Raw genomic sequence first — 15,464 nt, 5'->3', positions numbered from 1 at the left:
CTCAGCCTGGTCAAGGAGGGCTGGGAGACGAAGCTCCAGGGCGCCCCTCCTGACGTCTACCGATACCTCCTGACCCTACGTAACCAGACCCGCAAGTTCCGAGCCCTGGCCGAAGCCAACCTCGAAGCCAGCCAGGAGGACATGAAGCGGTGGTACGATCGGAAAGCCTCGACAATCGAGTTCGAGCCAGGCCAGCGAGTCTGGGTCATGGCCCCTGTTGAGCCCTGCGCCCTCCAGGACAAGTGGACTGGGCCCTTCAAGGTGGTGGAAAAGAAGAGCCCCGTCACCTACCTAGTTGACCTAGAGTCCCCCCGGAACCCCCTCCGGGTTCTACATGCTAACAAGCTCAAACCCTACTTCGCCCGGACCGAACTGAGCCTGCTGCTGGCGACCGACGAGGGGGGCGAGGACGACTCCGAGCCCCTACCTGACCTCTTGCAGAATGACGTCCACGACGGGTCCATCAAAGGTGTCCAGCTCGCCTCCTCCCTGACCCCGGAACAGCGCATCGACTGTCAACAACTGCTGCAGGACTACGCAGCCCTCTTCTCCCTCACCCCGGGGGTGACACACTGGTGCGTCCACGACGTCGACACCGGGGACAGCCCCCCCGTGCGACACCGAGCCTACAGGGTACCCAACCAAGTACGGGCATGCATCCAGGCCGAAGTAGCGAAGATGTTGGCCCTCGGGGTCATCGAGCCCTCTGACAGCCCGTGGGCTAGCCCTGTCGTCCTGGTACCAAAGGCCGCAGCCCCCGGCCATCCCCCAGAGCTGCGATTTTGTGTAGACTACCAGGCCCTGAATGCTGTGACCAAGACGGACGCCCATCCTATACCCCGGGCCGACGAACTCATCGATCGCTTGGGGTCCGCCCGCTACCTGAGCACGCTGGACCTCACCGCCGGGTACTGGCAGATTCAGCTTACCCCCGGCGCCCGAGAAAGATCCGCCTTTTCTACCCCTGATGGGCATTACCACTTTCGGGTGATGCCCTTCGGCATGAAGAATGCCCTGGCCACTTTTCAGAGACTCGTAAACAAGGTCCTGGCCGGGCTCGAGGCCTTCAGCGCGGCCTATTTGGATGACATTGCCGTGTACAGCAACCACTGGGCTGAGCACCTAGTTCACCTCAAAGCCGTCCTGGCCGCCCTCCAAAGGGCTGGGCTCACGATTAAGGCCAGCAAATGCCAGGTCGGCCAAGGATCGGTGACCTACCTGGGCCATCAGGTGGGAAGCGGCAGGTGGCCCCCCTCCAACCAAAAGTCGATGCCATCCAGGCATGGGAACCTCCCACTACCCAGACCGCTGTGCGGGCCTTCCTTGGCCTCACCGGATACTACCGGCGGTTCATCCGGGACTATGGGAGCATTGTGGGGCCTCTCACGGAGCTCACCTCGAAGAAACAGCCCAAGAAGGTGCACTGGACTCCCCGCTGCCAATCAGCTTTCGAGACTCTCAAGGCCGCGATGTGCACTGCCCCTGTGCTCCAGGCCCCTGACTACAGTAAAGAGTTTATTGTACAGACAGACGCCTCCGAATATGGGATCGGGGCCGTCCTGTCTCAGGTTGATGAGAAGGGACTCGACCGCCCGGTGGCCTTCATCAGCCGACGGCTGCTGCCCCGGGAGCAACGATGGAGCACCATCGAGCGCGAGGCCTTCGCTGTAGTGTGGGCCCTTAAGAAGCTCCGGCCCTATCTCTTCGGTACCCACTTTCGGGTCCAGACCGACCACCGGCCTTTGCGGTGGTTAATGCAAATAAGAGGCGAGAATCCCAAGCTGCTGCGATGGTCCATTGCCCTGCAAGGGATGGACTTTTCGGTTGAGCACCGACCCGGCAATGACCACGCCAACGCTGACGGCCTGTCCCACTTCTTCCGCCTTGACGAGGAGAATCCCCAAGAAGATGGGTGACTCTCCCTGCCTTCGGCTGGGGGGGACGCCTGTTGGACCCGGCCTCGTGGCGTGGTCCTGACTTCCCTGGGGTTGGGCCCGTTCCCCGCCCTGGCCTCCACGGGCCACCCGTTCGAGCCGCACGAGGTCGCATACACCTCGGGCTCCACCATTTTGTTGCCTGCCACGTGACCCTGCACACCAGTCCACCTGACTCCGCTCAACCCGGCCTCGGCCCCAGCGAGGCCCAGACATTGAGGCACCAAGAACTGGCCAGGGGGTATCACGTGAACACCTCATCGCCCTGGCGGAGGGCGGTATCGATGGGACCCCCAACCGTCCCCACACACCGAGGTGCGATCGGCCTCCATCTCTCCTGGGCCCGGCGTCTCTCCTGCTGGGCGTCTGGCCGCTCCCACCCGGGCCTCTCCGCCCCTCCGGGTGCAAGGGTCCGGACTTCAAAGGGCTCCAGGCCTATATCTGGGGCGACCCTGCAACAGACCGGCAGTTGTATCCCGGAGTCGAGAGCCCTGCTGATTGAATCGCGGCCGACCCTACGGAGAAGAACTCTTGCTTGAAACCACCAAGAGCCCTGCAGACTGCGTCGCGGCTCCTTCTTGCTGAAACCTTGAAGCCCCCCGGAACATCGGGGCCCTGCTGACGCTGTCACAGCCCAACCTCGCTGAAACCTCTCTCGGAGCCCTGCTGACGACGTCGCGGCTCGAGCTGAGCAGAAACCATCTTGAGAGCCCAGCTGACCTGGTCGCGGCTCTCCACGAACTGAACGCCAGAGCCCTGCTGCCGCCGTCGCGGCTCGACCCCTCCGAGGTCCGGAGGCCCTCCAGCTTGAGGATAAGAACTGGGCCCCAGGTACCCTCGTACCAAGCTCCTGCCAAAGACTGTCCCGCTACCCCTTCCCTCCTAAAGAGACACTGAGACATTTGTGGATCCCTTGATCCCTTTTCGTGTAAATATTGATCCCGTAACCTTTAAGTGCTGATAAAGAATTGCTCGTCTTGAGACAACCTCCTTGAGTCCTGTGTGGTGGTGTTACTGTGCTAGTACATAATAGGAGAAGGATCTCCCAGGAGGCTTCTCTGCAGCGCTCGGCTACTTCGTACAGTGTGGGGGCCCCTCTGGGTGGTCTCTCCGACTCCCCGAGGTCCGCCTTCCAACACCACTTTAATGGATGACAGGTGTGCATAGTAGGGTTTGGGAAGGGAGTAACCTCTCCACTGACGCCTCTATTTTAGATTACAAGTGTGTGTAGTAGGGTGTTATAAGGATGACGGGTGTGCGTACAAGGGATTGGGGTGGGTGTGCACTCTCTACTGATACCTCTATTTCACTAATCAAAGCTATAGAGGAGCAGAGAGCTTGAATGGACCGTACAACATACAGTCTAAGTGAGGGAAAGTCCAGGTGTGGTAGGTTCCAGAACAAAGTAGAAACCCGAACGTCGCCTACCTTATATTGGCCATCTTACCGAGTATTACTGAAGCAGTGTGCCAAATTCATCTCACAAATGTAACCATGAGAGTGTGAGAGACGGTGTCAGCCCATACCACCGTATGTGGGAAATGCATGGCATGGGCACAGAAAAGATACAGATGCTCTGTTGGGAGCCGCCCCCGTCCCCCCCCCCCTCACACACACACACACACACCCTGTGCTGCAGCCAGAACTCTGAGCCAGGAGCAGAGCAGTCTGGGGCAGAGTTTCGTCGGCTCGTGCTGGTATGCCAGGGCGGAACCTAATTGAAGTAATGACTAGCTGTGTGGTATGCACATGTGGAATCCATAGTTGACCTCTGAACTTTGGGCTAACGTGTGGGTGCATCAGTGAAAGCTGGTGACCCGAACAAACGACAAATCGAACTCGAAAACACAGGTTTAATCGAGTTCGCCAGCCTTTTGCGTGTATCAGCAGATTCAGCAAACCGATGCCAAAGAATGTCAAGTTTGCTTACAGTGGGTTTCATTGTTAACAGTTTCCCAGCAACGACACATCGGGACTTGCTTCATAATATAATATGGAGAAATGTTGTGGGTGTGTCAGACATTGAGATGCTGCCAGCGGTTTGCACCACAATGGCAACTCATATCTTTCAACAAACAGTTTGGGATTTCCTTGGATTAGTGTATGATGGAGTTTCTCCATTATCTTTCCAATTGGGCGATTTTTGAATAGCCTAGACAATACTTATTTAAAATTACAGTAAGATAATCACTAGAAAAGTTTTCAAAAACACTGTAAAACCAAAAGAGTACATGAATTACTATCAGGGATTTTCACAGCTTGCCTTTGTTCCACCCTTGTTTATAAGGTATTTTTAAATCTGTGGAGTCAGTATTCTGTTCCTCTTCTTAAACAACCCGTTGGCCATGTTCATCGGGCTAATCTATTCAGGAAAGCATTCGCTCTCTTGTTTTACAATCACCCGTGCTGCCCACATGCCTCTCTCTGTTTACACTGATAACTGAAGTTTGTTGCACACATACCTTTTTCTCTGTTTACACTGATAATCGAAGTTGAGGAGACTGGAGATTATATTTCTGGGGCGACTTTTCATTCACATTCGAATGTGAAAGTTGTGTCCCTGGGAAGTTATTCTAGCATTTGTGTTGGTGCAAGCACTAGACAACATCTAAACCGATACATTTATGATGCACTTTAGACTGCAGTTCTGTGAAATAGAATGTTTCTGTGGCCGCACTACCCGAGGGCGTTTGTATTCACCGCAAAAGAAAATGGCTACATTTGTACACATAGCACATATTCGAAAAGTATTATTGCCCAAACCACAGATGTTCCAAAAGCCACATTTCGTGCGAAGGGTGCCATACATGTGAATTATGTTCCACGATTTATGGAAATTACCATCATTAACAGAACATTAATATTTTACTACGAAGGCCACAATCTACTTTACAGGAAACCCAAAAATATGTAAATGTTAAAAGAAAATGGGCCTTAAATGAGTCAGCTCCTCCCTGCCAGGTTTGCTAGGAAAGTTCTCACAAGGTGCAAGGACAAAAATGGGGATAACCACACTGCTGAACTGCTGACCTGGTCTAGAGGGGCAACAACAGTGGTGATAAGTCTTTCCTTTCTCCTGGTCTGTGTGTCTGTAATGAATGTCACACAGGACCGCACCTCCCAGGAATACCTGAATCCCAATTGAGGGAATAACGCTTAGCAGAAGCCCTGAATCTCCTTCAACCTTGTGCCTCAACAGGGAACTAGACACTGGGGGCTACAATGTTTTAGATTCTGCACCAAACCCCTTGAGGAGAGATTGCCAAGCTTCCAGGGTGTTGGCCTTGTTGAGAGGATAGGGATAAACGTGTCTCTAAGGGTTTCCTGGCTACTGGACAAGTAACCCCTACTCTAGCTCGTCACAGTGCAGTAGCTGCATGACCAACTTAAGTCTTGACTGATGCAAATGCATTTCCCAATAGCCTTCCTTCTCTTCCCGGCAGTATTGACAGACAATTGGATCCCTAACTTTATAAATGACAGCCTCATGAGGCCTGGCCAAAGCTATTCCAAGAATGTGCCTTTTCGTGCACAGGTAGCTCAAAGAGGCTGAGTTGGGTCTACTCTCTTGGCCTTTGCTTTTCCAATTATAGAATAATCTGAAGGGAAAAAAGTGCCTCTTGTGATCATAACTCTTTCTAAATTGGTTGTTTTCAGTTTTTTCTACTTTCCCTTCCACTCACTAGTTTTATGCAACTGAGATTTTGGGGAGGTCCTCAAACTAACTGTGGTGCTTTAGCCAGTATGCCATTCTCAGCATGTCTACACAACCTGAATTATTTGATCCTCAGGAGTGTACTGTTTGGCAACCACTTTGCACTTTGACAATCATTAAACTGTCCAGTGCACATTTGAAGGTTATTTAATTCTTCAAAGGAAGAATGGGAAAGAGGAGGGCTGCTAATACCTTTGCTTTGAACACCAACTTATAATAATGAAAAAGCAACATGTGCTATAAATGGCAATGCCAACTCTGGCATTCCTGCCAAAAAAGAGAGGGGCATATCAACAAGGCGGCGCTATGAAATTAACACCGCTTTTGCATATGTCTCATCAGCAAAGACACGCTATCGCGTGTTTTGCTGACTTAGCGCCCTTTACAACAACACCCAGCTTTGCATCGCTAATGAGATGCAAAGTGGGCGTAACACAGAGATATTTCTTGGAAAATGTCGCTAAGCGACATTACTCCTATTATCAACCTGCACGCTAACCTGTGCAGCGATGATAAAAGGAGCGTTAACCGCGCTCATCGCAGGTTTCCTTACGCCTGCTTTTCCTTTGACTAAACAATGTTAGCCATTGGGTGGTGGATTATAGGGCTGAGACTACCCAGCCCTATCAACAAGGTAACCCCTGTCCCTGCACATTTATCGCTGGATTTCCAGTGATAATCGCACCTTTTTGCAACTATCGCTGGTTTATTTATCGCAATCGAGATAAGTGTTGCTGATAGCACGCTATCTCGGTGAGATCAACCAGCGATACCCGGCGATAATTATCCTAGCGCTAAGTGCGCTCAGCGATAATTATCCAGTTAGCCAGTTGTTGCTGATGTGCCAGAATGAACAAACACGAGAGAGTCAACGACAGAGGGACTAAAAAAATGGAAGAAAGGAGAGGAAGGTGCAAGAAGGAAAAATACGAGGGAACAAAAGTGACAGGAAGAAAATGAATGAGGGAGAAACAGGGGAAAGGGGCACAGGGAGAAAGAAAGAGGGAAGGAGAGAACAAAGATAATAATTTGAGAAGCAAGTGGAACAAGAAAGAGAGGCAAGTAGGAAACACAAGGAATAAGAGAGGTAAGAAAGGAAGTGGTAAAACCATAAAAGTGAATGTGAGTAGGTAAAAAACATAAGGAGACAAAAGTAGCGAAAAAGGAAGGAGGGAAGAACGCAACTCGAAAGATGAAAGGAACAACCCAGAGAGAGGGAATAAAGCAACAGGAGAACGAGTTTGAGGGAAGAGTATTGCGAAAACAGCTATGGACATGGCTTGTTTCCAATTTGCCTGTCGGTTCTGCATCCAAACCTCTCTTGGGAGCTCTCCACTGTCTGCCAATTAAGAAAACAACTATTTTTAAAATCTGCTGCCTTACATATAATCATTAACTGACAAAGGTTCTAGCTATCTAGCACAGAAAAGTAAACGTTATTGTCCTGTTAGGGACTTATGTTCTAAGGATAAAGTTCTACTAACTGTTTCTCGTGTTTGACTGACAAGATGTGGTAGCAGATCCTTTACCTATCTGGTTCCATTGTATTGGAATAGCCTTCCTCATCACAACCGTGCTTGCCCTGACTATGCTAAATTCAGAAAACTGCTTCAAACAGTTCTTTTTAATCCTGCGTTCTAGTTTGCTTGTGTCCATCTTCAACGCCGAGTCCTCTTTGGGGGTGAGGGGGGAGATTAGTGCTCTATAAAAGCTTGACTAAAATAACGTAACTTGGGAGAGGCAAGGCTGGAGTAAGGGAGGTGGAGTGAAGTGACGGTGGAAGAACAAGAAAGATGGAGGGAGGGAAAGTGTTTATTTGTTGCACCAGCTTGACTCTGCTGAAAAACCTCATTGAAGTGCTGCGAGGCATGGCCGGACTGGGAACAGCAACCAGCCCCGGCAATCTGCTCGACCGCCCCGGTAGCGTGCGGAGGGGAATTCTAATGAGAAGCACCGCTCCTGCTTTTGTTACAGGGGGCCGATATTGCAGCCCTGCCACAAGACCGGCCACCAGTAACAAAACCAGCCCCCATGGGTCCAAAACCATTATCCACCCTTCCAGCCCACACGGAAAACGCTCTGTGACTGCTATGGTCAGTCCGGCCTTGCTACGAGGGATGTGCTCTGCTTGCACTGCATCGTAGGGAGTGCGTTGCTCCAGCACCCAGTTTCTCACCTGCGTTTTTAAAAAAAAGTCATGTGCAGAAGAGCAGCTCTTCCCACAGAATGCCTTCAGTGTTTGGTGCATAAGCAGAGGTCTCCCACCAGGAGATGTCTTCCCTCCCACTCATGGAAGGTTAATGGCAGAACCACGAGACCAGGTGAAGTTACCTCAGAGCAGATGGGACCATTCACTGGAAAAGCAATCCTCTAGTATGTGTCTGATATCATGACTTGACAGCTGGTCCATACTATAGTGTCTCAGAGACTGAGTGAGAGGTTGTGAGTAAACAGTGACTAAGAGTGAATGGGAGAGATTGAGAAAATGTAAAGGAATCAAGGACTGAAAACGTAAGTGAATGAAAATGAATGGGTGAGAGGAAATGAATTGGTGACGGCGATGGAGATCGAGAGTGAGGATGTGAGGTAGGCAAAATGCATGAATGTGAGTGAGTAGAATGGAAAAGTGAGTGAGACAGTAAGTGAGATGGTCTTTTCTTCTCCCATGCACTACAGTGCACCATTATTTCCAAGAGATTCAACTAAAACAAGCATTTGCAATGCAATAGGTCTTGTATTACTGAAAGTTTGAGCTACTGGCATTGCATTATTATTTGCAATGTCAATAGCTCAAACGTTCAATAATGCGAGACCTATTGCATCGCAAATGCTTGTTGTTCACTGATATCTGGAATAGAGTGCTTTTGCAATCTTGGACATGGTAGGGATCCAGGTTACAGACTGTCATAGATTTGTAGATGATAGCCCTGTGGGAGGTATGAGGTGTTTTAGGACAATGCCAAAATGGAAGACCAATTTAGCACCTCAGGCAGTGATTTTAATTGTCATGTACTGAGTAATGGCACTTTTAATTTGAGGGTGAGAAGACCTGCTCTTCAAAGCAGAAGTGCAATACTTCTGGAAGAGCACTAGCACTTTCCGGCTGCAAACATATACTCTGGCATATTGAGTGCCTCCACTTCAGGCATTGCCCCTTAGGGGTGTTCGACTTGAAGGAAGAGGATAGGTTCTAATCCACAGGTGATTACGAAGCATCCAATACCAAAAATATTCCTCAACTAAAAGTCCTCCTAGACACATAGGCTATGGAACAGAGACTTCAGCTTGAAAGCACAAGAATTAAACTACCTCAAAAATGGACTGACTTTTAAAAGAGCATCAACGTCTGAACACTTGACACCTTCACACAGTTGTTTGAATGCAAGAAAGACCTCAAAAAGTAACCCCAACATCTGTGAAAGAAGTACCTAGAATACACGGTCATCATCCAACACAAGCCTCATTAAGACTAGATTCTACTGGCAATTGAAAGAGCCATCAGTGCACAACCAGCTGCCGGGTAGCACGTCTGAGGAGTTTTGTGGAGTTAAATATCCAGACAAGTGGTTACAAACTTAAGACTTCAAGGATATTTCTTCAGTCATACCGTGTCTATGGTTTCAAGAAGTCCTAAACAAGCGGGCACAGAGACGCCTCAGTCACCTATCTATCTAGCTAAAAAACAAGCTAGGATATGGGCAACGTAGACGGTCTCGTGGAGGAGGCGGGGCTTTAGGTCTGGTTGGTGGGGGGGTAAATAGACACGAGGGTGACGGATAGAGATTAATCATGGACAGGGTGGGTGGGGGATTGAGATAATGCTGGGCACCCGTGTTGTTAAAGTGAAAGCGGGCGCCCGTGTTGCATGCAGTAAGAGAAACTTATTAAAGACAATATTGCTTACAGACTAAATAACAAGTACAACCAAAGTAAAAGGGTCAGTCACCATGGGAGGTTACAAATAAAGACAAGGCAGTACTAAGTGGAAGAGGTGTGGCACCGCAGCCAGGGCGACTGACTCCGGAATCTGGGGATCACAGTTCGATCCCTGGTGCCGGCGGCAGATTTGCCCTGCACCATGTGACTCTGGGCAATAGCTTGCTTAATCTTCCCGACGGCCCCCAGTGCCTAGAGACCCTTACTGGTGATTGTTCAAGCATTACAAATGTATATTCTTACAAATGTGGATTATTACTAAGAACTGACTAACAATCCTATTAAGGAATCAGAAGCCAGCATTTACATAGGACAATGACACAAGCCAATGGCAAATATGGGCGGATAGTTGGCGGAGCTTCTATTACATGCTTCACTACAAAAAGTCTTACAATGCAACGCATGCACGCTGGCTCTAGGCTTGACCTAATGAAAGGGTAATTGACTTTCAGTTTTCTGCTATCGTGTGAGCAATTTATATTAGCATGGTTCAGGATGGTTCAGGCACCTGCAGTTAATCTGTGCTCTGTTTGCAGTTTTAAAAATCACCTGACCATATTAGTAAAACTCAGAACACAGCACTCGATTCTCTTTGACTTCTCTTTTGCTAAATAATGACAATGTAAACACCTTGCTTTAAAGGTTATATCTCTGGGATCTCGGATATTTAAGGGAGAGTATAACTGTCCTTCTTTCAATCACCATAAGCACTTATCTTTCAATGAAATTCGACTAAACAGAGTGGATCTTTGCCAAGCTTTTGTTTGGCATTCTGTGTAGACTGGTTAATGTGCATGCAGTAGAGCGTTGCTCTCTTCGCAGTTTTGCACATCACCTGACCTTATCAGTAGGAATGAGAACACCATCACATCACTCAGTTCTCTTTGACTTTCCACTTGCTGTATATTCATGCTTTAAAAATCCTCCTTTTCAAGCTCCTCCTCTTGATGTCTTACTTCTCTGAATGACTGTTAGTGTCCCTTTTCCATACACTAGTTTTTCCTCCATCTCTTTGTGAGCTGAACTCAACCGGATTATGGAATAATGCTCTCATATGAATCTCCTGAGTCTGGTTTCCAATTTTTTTTTTCAAGTTGCTGATATGAACAAAGACATTGATTGAACTTGGCGTACTACTAATATCTTTACCGAATAGTCAAAGGTCCCTTCCTACTTTAAATCAGTTTCTGTGGTCACCTTATCAGAGCATGTTTCTAAAGTCTCATCAGTTCACCATGCCTAGCCTATTCTTTACAGAAGGTGAGTTTTAAAAAAAATTAGAAGTTCTTGGTGTCACTTTATCAGTTTGAACCAATCAGAACGGAGGCCATGTTTTGCATTCTATGGTGTCCAGTTGTAAAGGTTGTGATATGTTAAGAGCACGAATACCTATACAGAGGTCCTGGAGCTAAAAAACTGATAAAAAGCACTATCCACGACTATATACCCCGTCATAAGTGGACAAATGACACAACCAGGTCATTGAGCCTTTCTAAAATACAGAGAAACAGAAGGAGGCTACCCAGGGCCCCAGATCCGAATGGAAGGAAAAGTTATAATCTATACATCCAGGCCATCAAGGCCTTTCTGAAATGCAGATGTAAATATATTTTTCACAAAGTGATAGGAAGAGTGTTACGCAATTTATCGACCACCACCTAAAAGCCAGACCCAATTAAATCCAGAACACCTATAACAATGGATAAAGCATGAACTTATCACCCCTAAGGGTATCTAGGGACTGGAGGGTCGTTGAGGAGATTTAGTGATCTATTGCCCAGAACCACATGGTGCTGAAATCAGCTGCCGCCGTGGATTGAACCATGAGCCCTGCACTCCGGAGTCAGCCGCTCTAGCCGCTGCACCGCATCGCTCTCACTTAGGAGACCCTTGGGGAAATGTTCTCAGATGATAAGGTCCATTGTCGTGAAAGGCTCTGTGCACGTGACAGAGGTTGTAAAGCAATCCTTTCTGCCACAGGAAGCCAGTGCAATATATTCAGAGCACGGGAAGAAGAGGCAACCCTGGGCAAACCCATGGCTAATTTGGCAGCTGCATTTTTTGAATTCATTGAATAGTATTCACCTCTCCCAATTGTGTGCCCAGAAAACGAGATTTTCACTAATTCTGGCAGCTAAGACCAGTTGACTGGTCCACAATACGGTGGTCCTGAGCTGGGAGAAGTGGCGCAATTTTCTTAAAAAGTCTTGGTAGAAGAAAACAGGTGGAGACCAAATGATTAGCTTATTTTGCCAAAGACAGTCTCTCATCAAAATAAAAATAGAGTGAGACGGTAAAACAATTTTTCCCCCAACAAGATAGAACCATCATCTGTTGAATATACTTCTAACCTACCTATGTGTTGTTCTTGACAAGCAGTCAATAACACTAAAATTCAATTATTGAATTAGATTTATTCTATTCAAGTAATGTGAAGACTTTTCATTCTGCATCTCATTCTCTCGCACTAAAAGGGTCTCCAGCAGCTTGCATCGTGTGTGGGTGATTGGTTACTCCTCTGTTTATTGTGTTTGAGAGAATGCCAGGTCTTGTGGAGTTTAAAGTGATACAGGATTGACTCAAGTACCCTGTACATAAAGCGGCATTTGTGGAAGAAAATTAAATCAACTTTTACCTTTGGTGAAAAGCTTTTCAACATGTATGTAACTCTGAAGAATGACTGTGCACTATAGGCACAATTACTGCAGTTGCATTAGCTATTGAAATGCAATAAACCGTTGCAAAATTGCGCCATCTCTTCCCACCCACAGCCTTTGCGTTATCGAAATATTGTCAGAGTAGAAATGCTCTGACCGATATTGTCTACAAATTGAAATATTCCAAAAATAGATCAATAAAGTGATTTCTGCTTACCTTCGGGACAATGGTATAGGAGCTGTCTACAACAATAAAACCCATTTTGTCAAGAATGTTCCAAAAAGATGTGGAGTCTGTTCCCCAGTATATAAAACACAGCTGGGTGGAATTACAACAAACTTGCTTGGTTTGGTGACTAACCATTTCAATAGTTTTTAGGAAATTTGCTTCTAAAATATTTGATTGGCTGAAAGAGTTACATCATAGTGAGCTCTGGACTTTTTATATGCAGAGGTCTACAAACCCGGGTTCGCTAGCTTCTCAGACTCACAGTGGCGTAGCAAGGTCAGGTGGTGCCTGGTGCGGACAATTTCTTGTCACCCCCCGGCTGGACAAAATGGCAAAAATATGTGTTTAAAAAGCAAATTTTTGCCATTTTGTCACCGCCCTCAGTGATTTCTTTTCACCCTCGGCTTGACAAAATGGCAAAAATATGTGTTTAAAACACATATTTTGGCCATTTTGTCACCCCTCTCCCCCCTCAGTGATGACACCCGGGGCGGCCCGCACCCATTGCACCCCCCTTCCTACGCCACTGCAGACTCAAACTGCAAAACATATTCAATTCCATTTGAATGTGGGAGCTTTTTTTCTGTTGTTCAAGTTGGATCTGTAAACCGAAAACCAGGTTTATGGCAACAAAGCTCTCTGATTGGATGTCCACACAGTCATGAAGAAGATTGCCGCTACCATAACACGACACAGTTACTCAGTCCCCGCATCCTAAAAATACAACAAAAAATGAAAGGAGACGCAAAGGGACAGTAGCATCATGCTCTTAAAACCCAGGAGAGATGGTGAGGTCCCAAAAGTAAGCCACTGGAATACCAATAAATATATAACAAGAGTTTGAATGGAACAATGAGTATTTGCTCATTGCGTTAGATGTATCGAACTTGTACACATTCATTCAGCATGATGATGGGTTAAGAGCTTTGGAATTTTATTTGGGTACTAGACCCATTGAGTAATATGCACATAACAAAATGTTATTGGATCTTACAAAATTCTGTCTGGAAAATAACTATTTTTTGTTTAACCAGCAGGTATACCATCAGGTAAGAGGCGTAGCTATGGGGGCGAGCTTTTCCCCTAGCTATGCCTGCTTACATATGGGATGGTGGGAGATGATGATTTTAACTACACAGTATGCGGATATTATAACATAGAATATTGTCAAGTGGGTCCGTTATATAGATGACCTTTTGGTTTGGCGTGGGGACAGAGACAGTGCAGAAGAGTTTATATCCAGTGAACTCAATCTGCACTTTACCCACAGTATCAGCGATAATTCCATCACCTTTCTAGATGTTGAGGTATTTGTTGCTAAAGGAAGGTTGGAAACTAAACTCCGTCATAAACCAACATCTGGCAACACCATACTCCATTCAACCAGCTTCCACCCCAAACACACCATCTGCAGCATTCCCTAAGGCGAAATGCTTAGAATCCGTAGAAAATGCAGCAGGGAGGAAGACTTATTAGAGACACAGGATGAGATTTCTAGAAAAGGCTATTCAACCCGTATAGTAGATGACGCAATTAAACATACAAGATCATTATCCCGTAACAGCCTGTTAAACAAATCACCATGAAACAACAATCAGACCCATAAGACACTAGACCAATCAAGAGGTAGTCCACGACTTATTCTCACTCACAACAAACAAAAGGATAGTCTATCCAGTATACTGAGAAAAAATTGGCATCTGATTTTAAGTGACCCCATACTAGGTGAGAAGATATCACGCACTCCTACGATCACCTATAGAAGGGCCCCTAGTACCAGAGACTTAGTGGTTAAAAATAGCCCAGAGAGCAAAATAGCCAGTAACTGGTTAACTAACCGCCGGGGGTTTTCAAATCTTCAAACTGTAGGGCTTGTAAATATGGAATGAATAAAACCACCTTCATTTCACCCTTCAAGGAGAAGCCCCACATAATTGACAAGTGTTTAACCTGTAAATCGGAATTTTCTGTTTATGTGCTGGAGTGCGCATGTGGACTGCAGTACGTTGGCAGTACGAAACTGCAAGTCCACAAGAGAGTGCTCCAGCACTTACCAATGAAGATCCAAATTACCCTGGGGCACGTCACTTCAAGGAGGTCCATGAGAAGGATATGGACAAACTGAAGCAGTATGTAATAGAAATGGTGCCACCACTCAAACGAGGAGGTAACAGGGAGGCCATTCTTAGACGTCTTGAGACCAAATACATTGGATAGCAAGAGTCCAAACGGTTTAAATACAACTGAGGATCTACACACCTGGTTATAAAAGGCCCATAATACTGAGACTACTTAAATTCCCTTTATAACTCAGCACAATATAGAGAGACCCGACATTTGAAGTATTAAATGGATGAGTTATAGATACAAACATTACCTAATAGGACATCAATTAGCTATTCCCTTCGCTGATCCTCCTTCCTACTTACTTTGTTTCCCCATTCCAAGCTACCGAGGAGTTCCGATTTAGGCCTCCTATGGCAAGCTGAACAAATTTTGTCACTTGAAGCACTTTATTCATAGGATGTTTTTTAGTCAGACACTACAAAGGGAATACAACCTTTTGTTGTAGTTCTTAGCACTTTTTTTTAGATATTTGGTTTTAACAGATTGTGGGAACAGCAAACTTTATCACTGTAGTAATTTCAAATACAAGACATGTGTAGAAGAAATAAGATTTTATAATGTGTAGTTTGCACAGGTGGAGCAGATCATTCAGCAGCGTTATTTGCACATCATATCAATTGTTTACAATATTTTACAACAGTCAGTAAATACTGGGGATATCATGTATTCAAACAGATACTATGTTGATTATTGCACATGATGCTCAATGCAAGGCAAAGGTATTAAAACCAATATTTTTGCGTAGTTTGCACATTATATCAATTGTTTACAATTTTTTACAAAATTGGGGTAATTATTGTAGATATCATGTATTTATACAGATAGTGTTGCAATTATTGCTCATGCTGCCCAAGTCAAGGCCAATA

This window comes from Triturus cristatus, chromosome 4_1 (assembly GCF_964204655.1).
Source record: "Triturus cristatus chromosome 4_1, aTriCri1.1, whole genome shotgun sequence".
Classification (NCBI taxonomy): domain Eukaryota; kingdom Metazoa; phylum Chordata; class Amphibia; order Caudata; family Salamandridae; genus Triturus; species Triturus cristatus.
The sequence above is the reverse complement of the archived record's forward strand: the minus strand, read 5'-3'. Positions refer to the sequence as shown.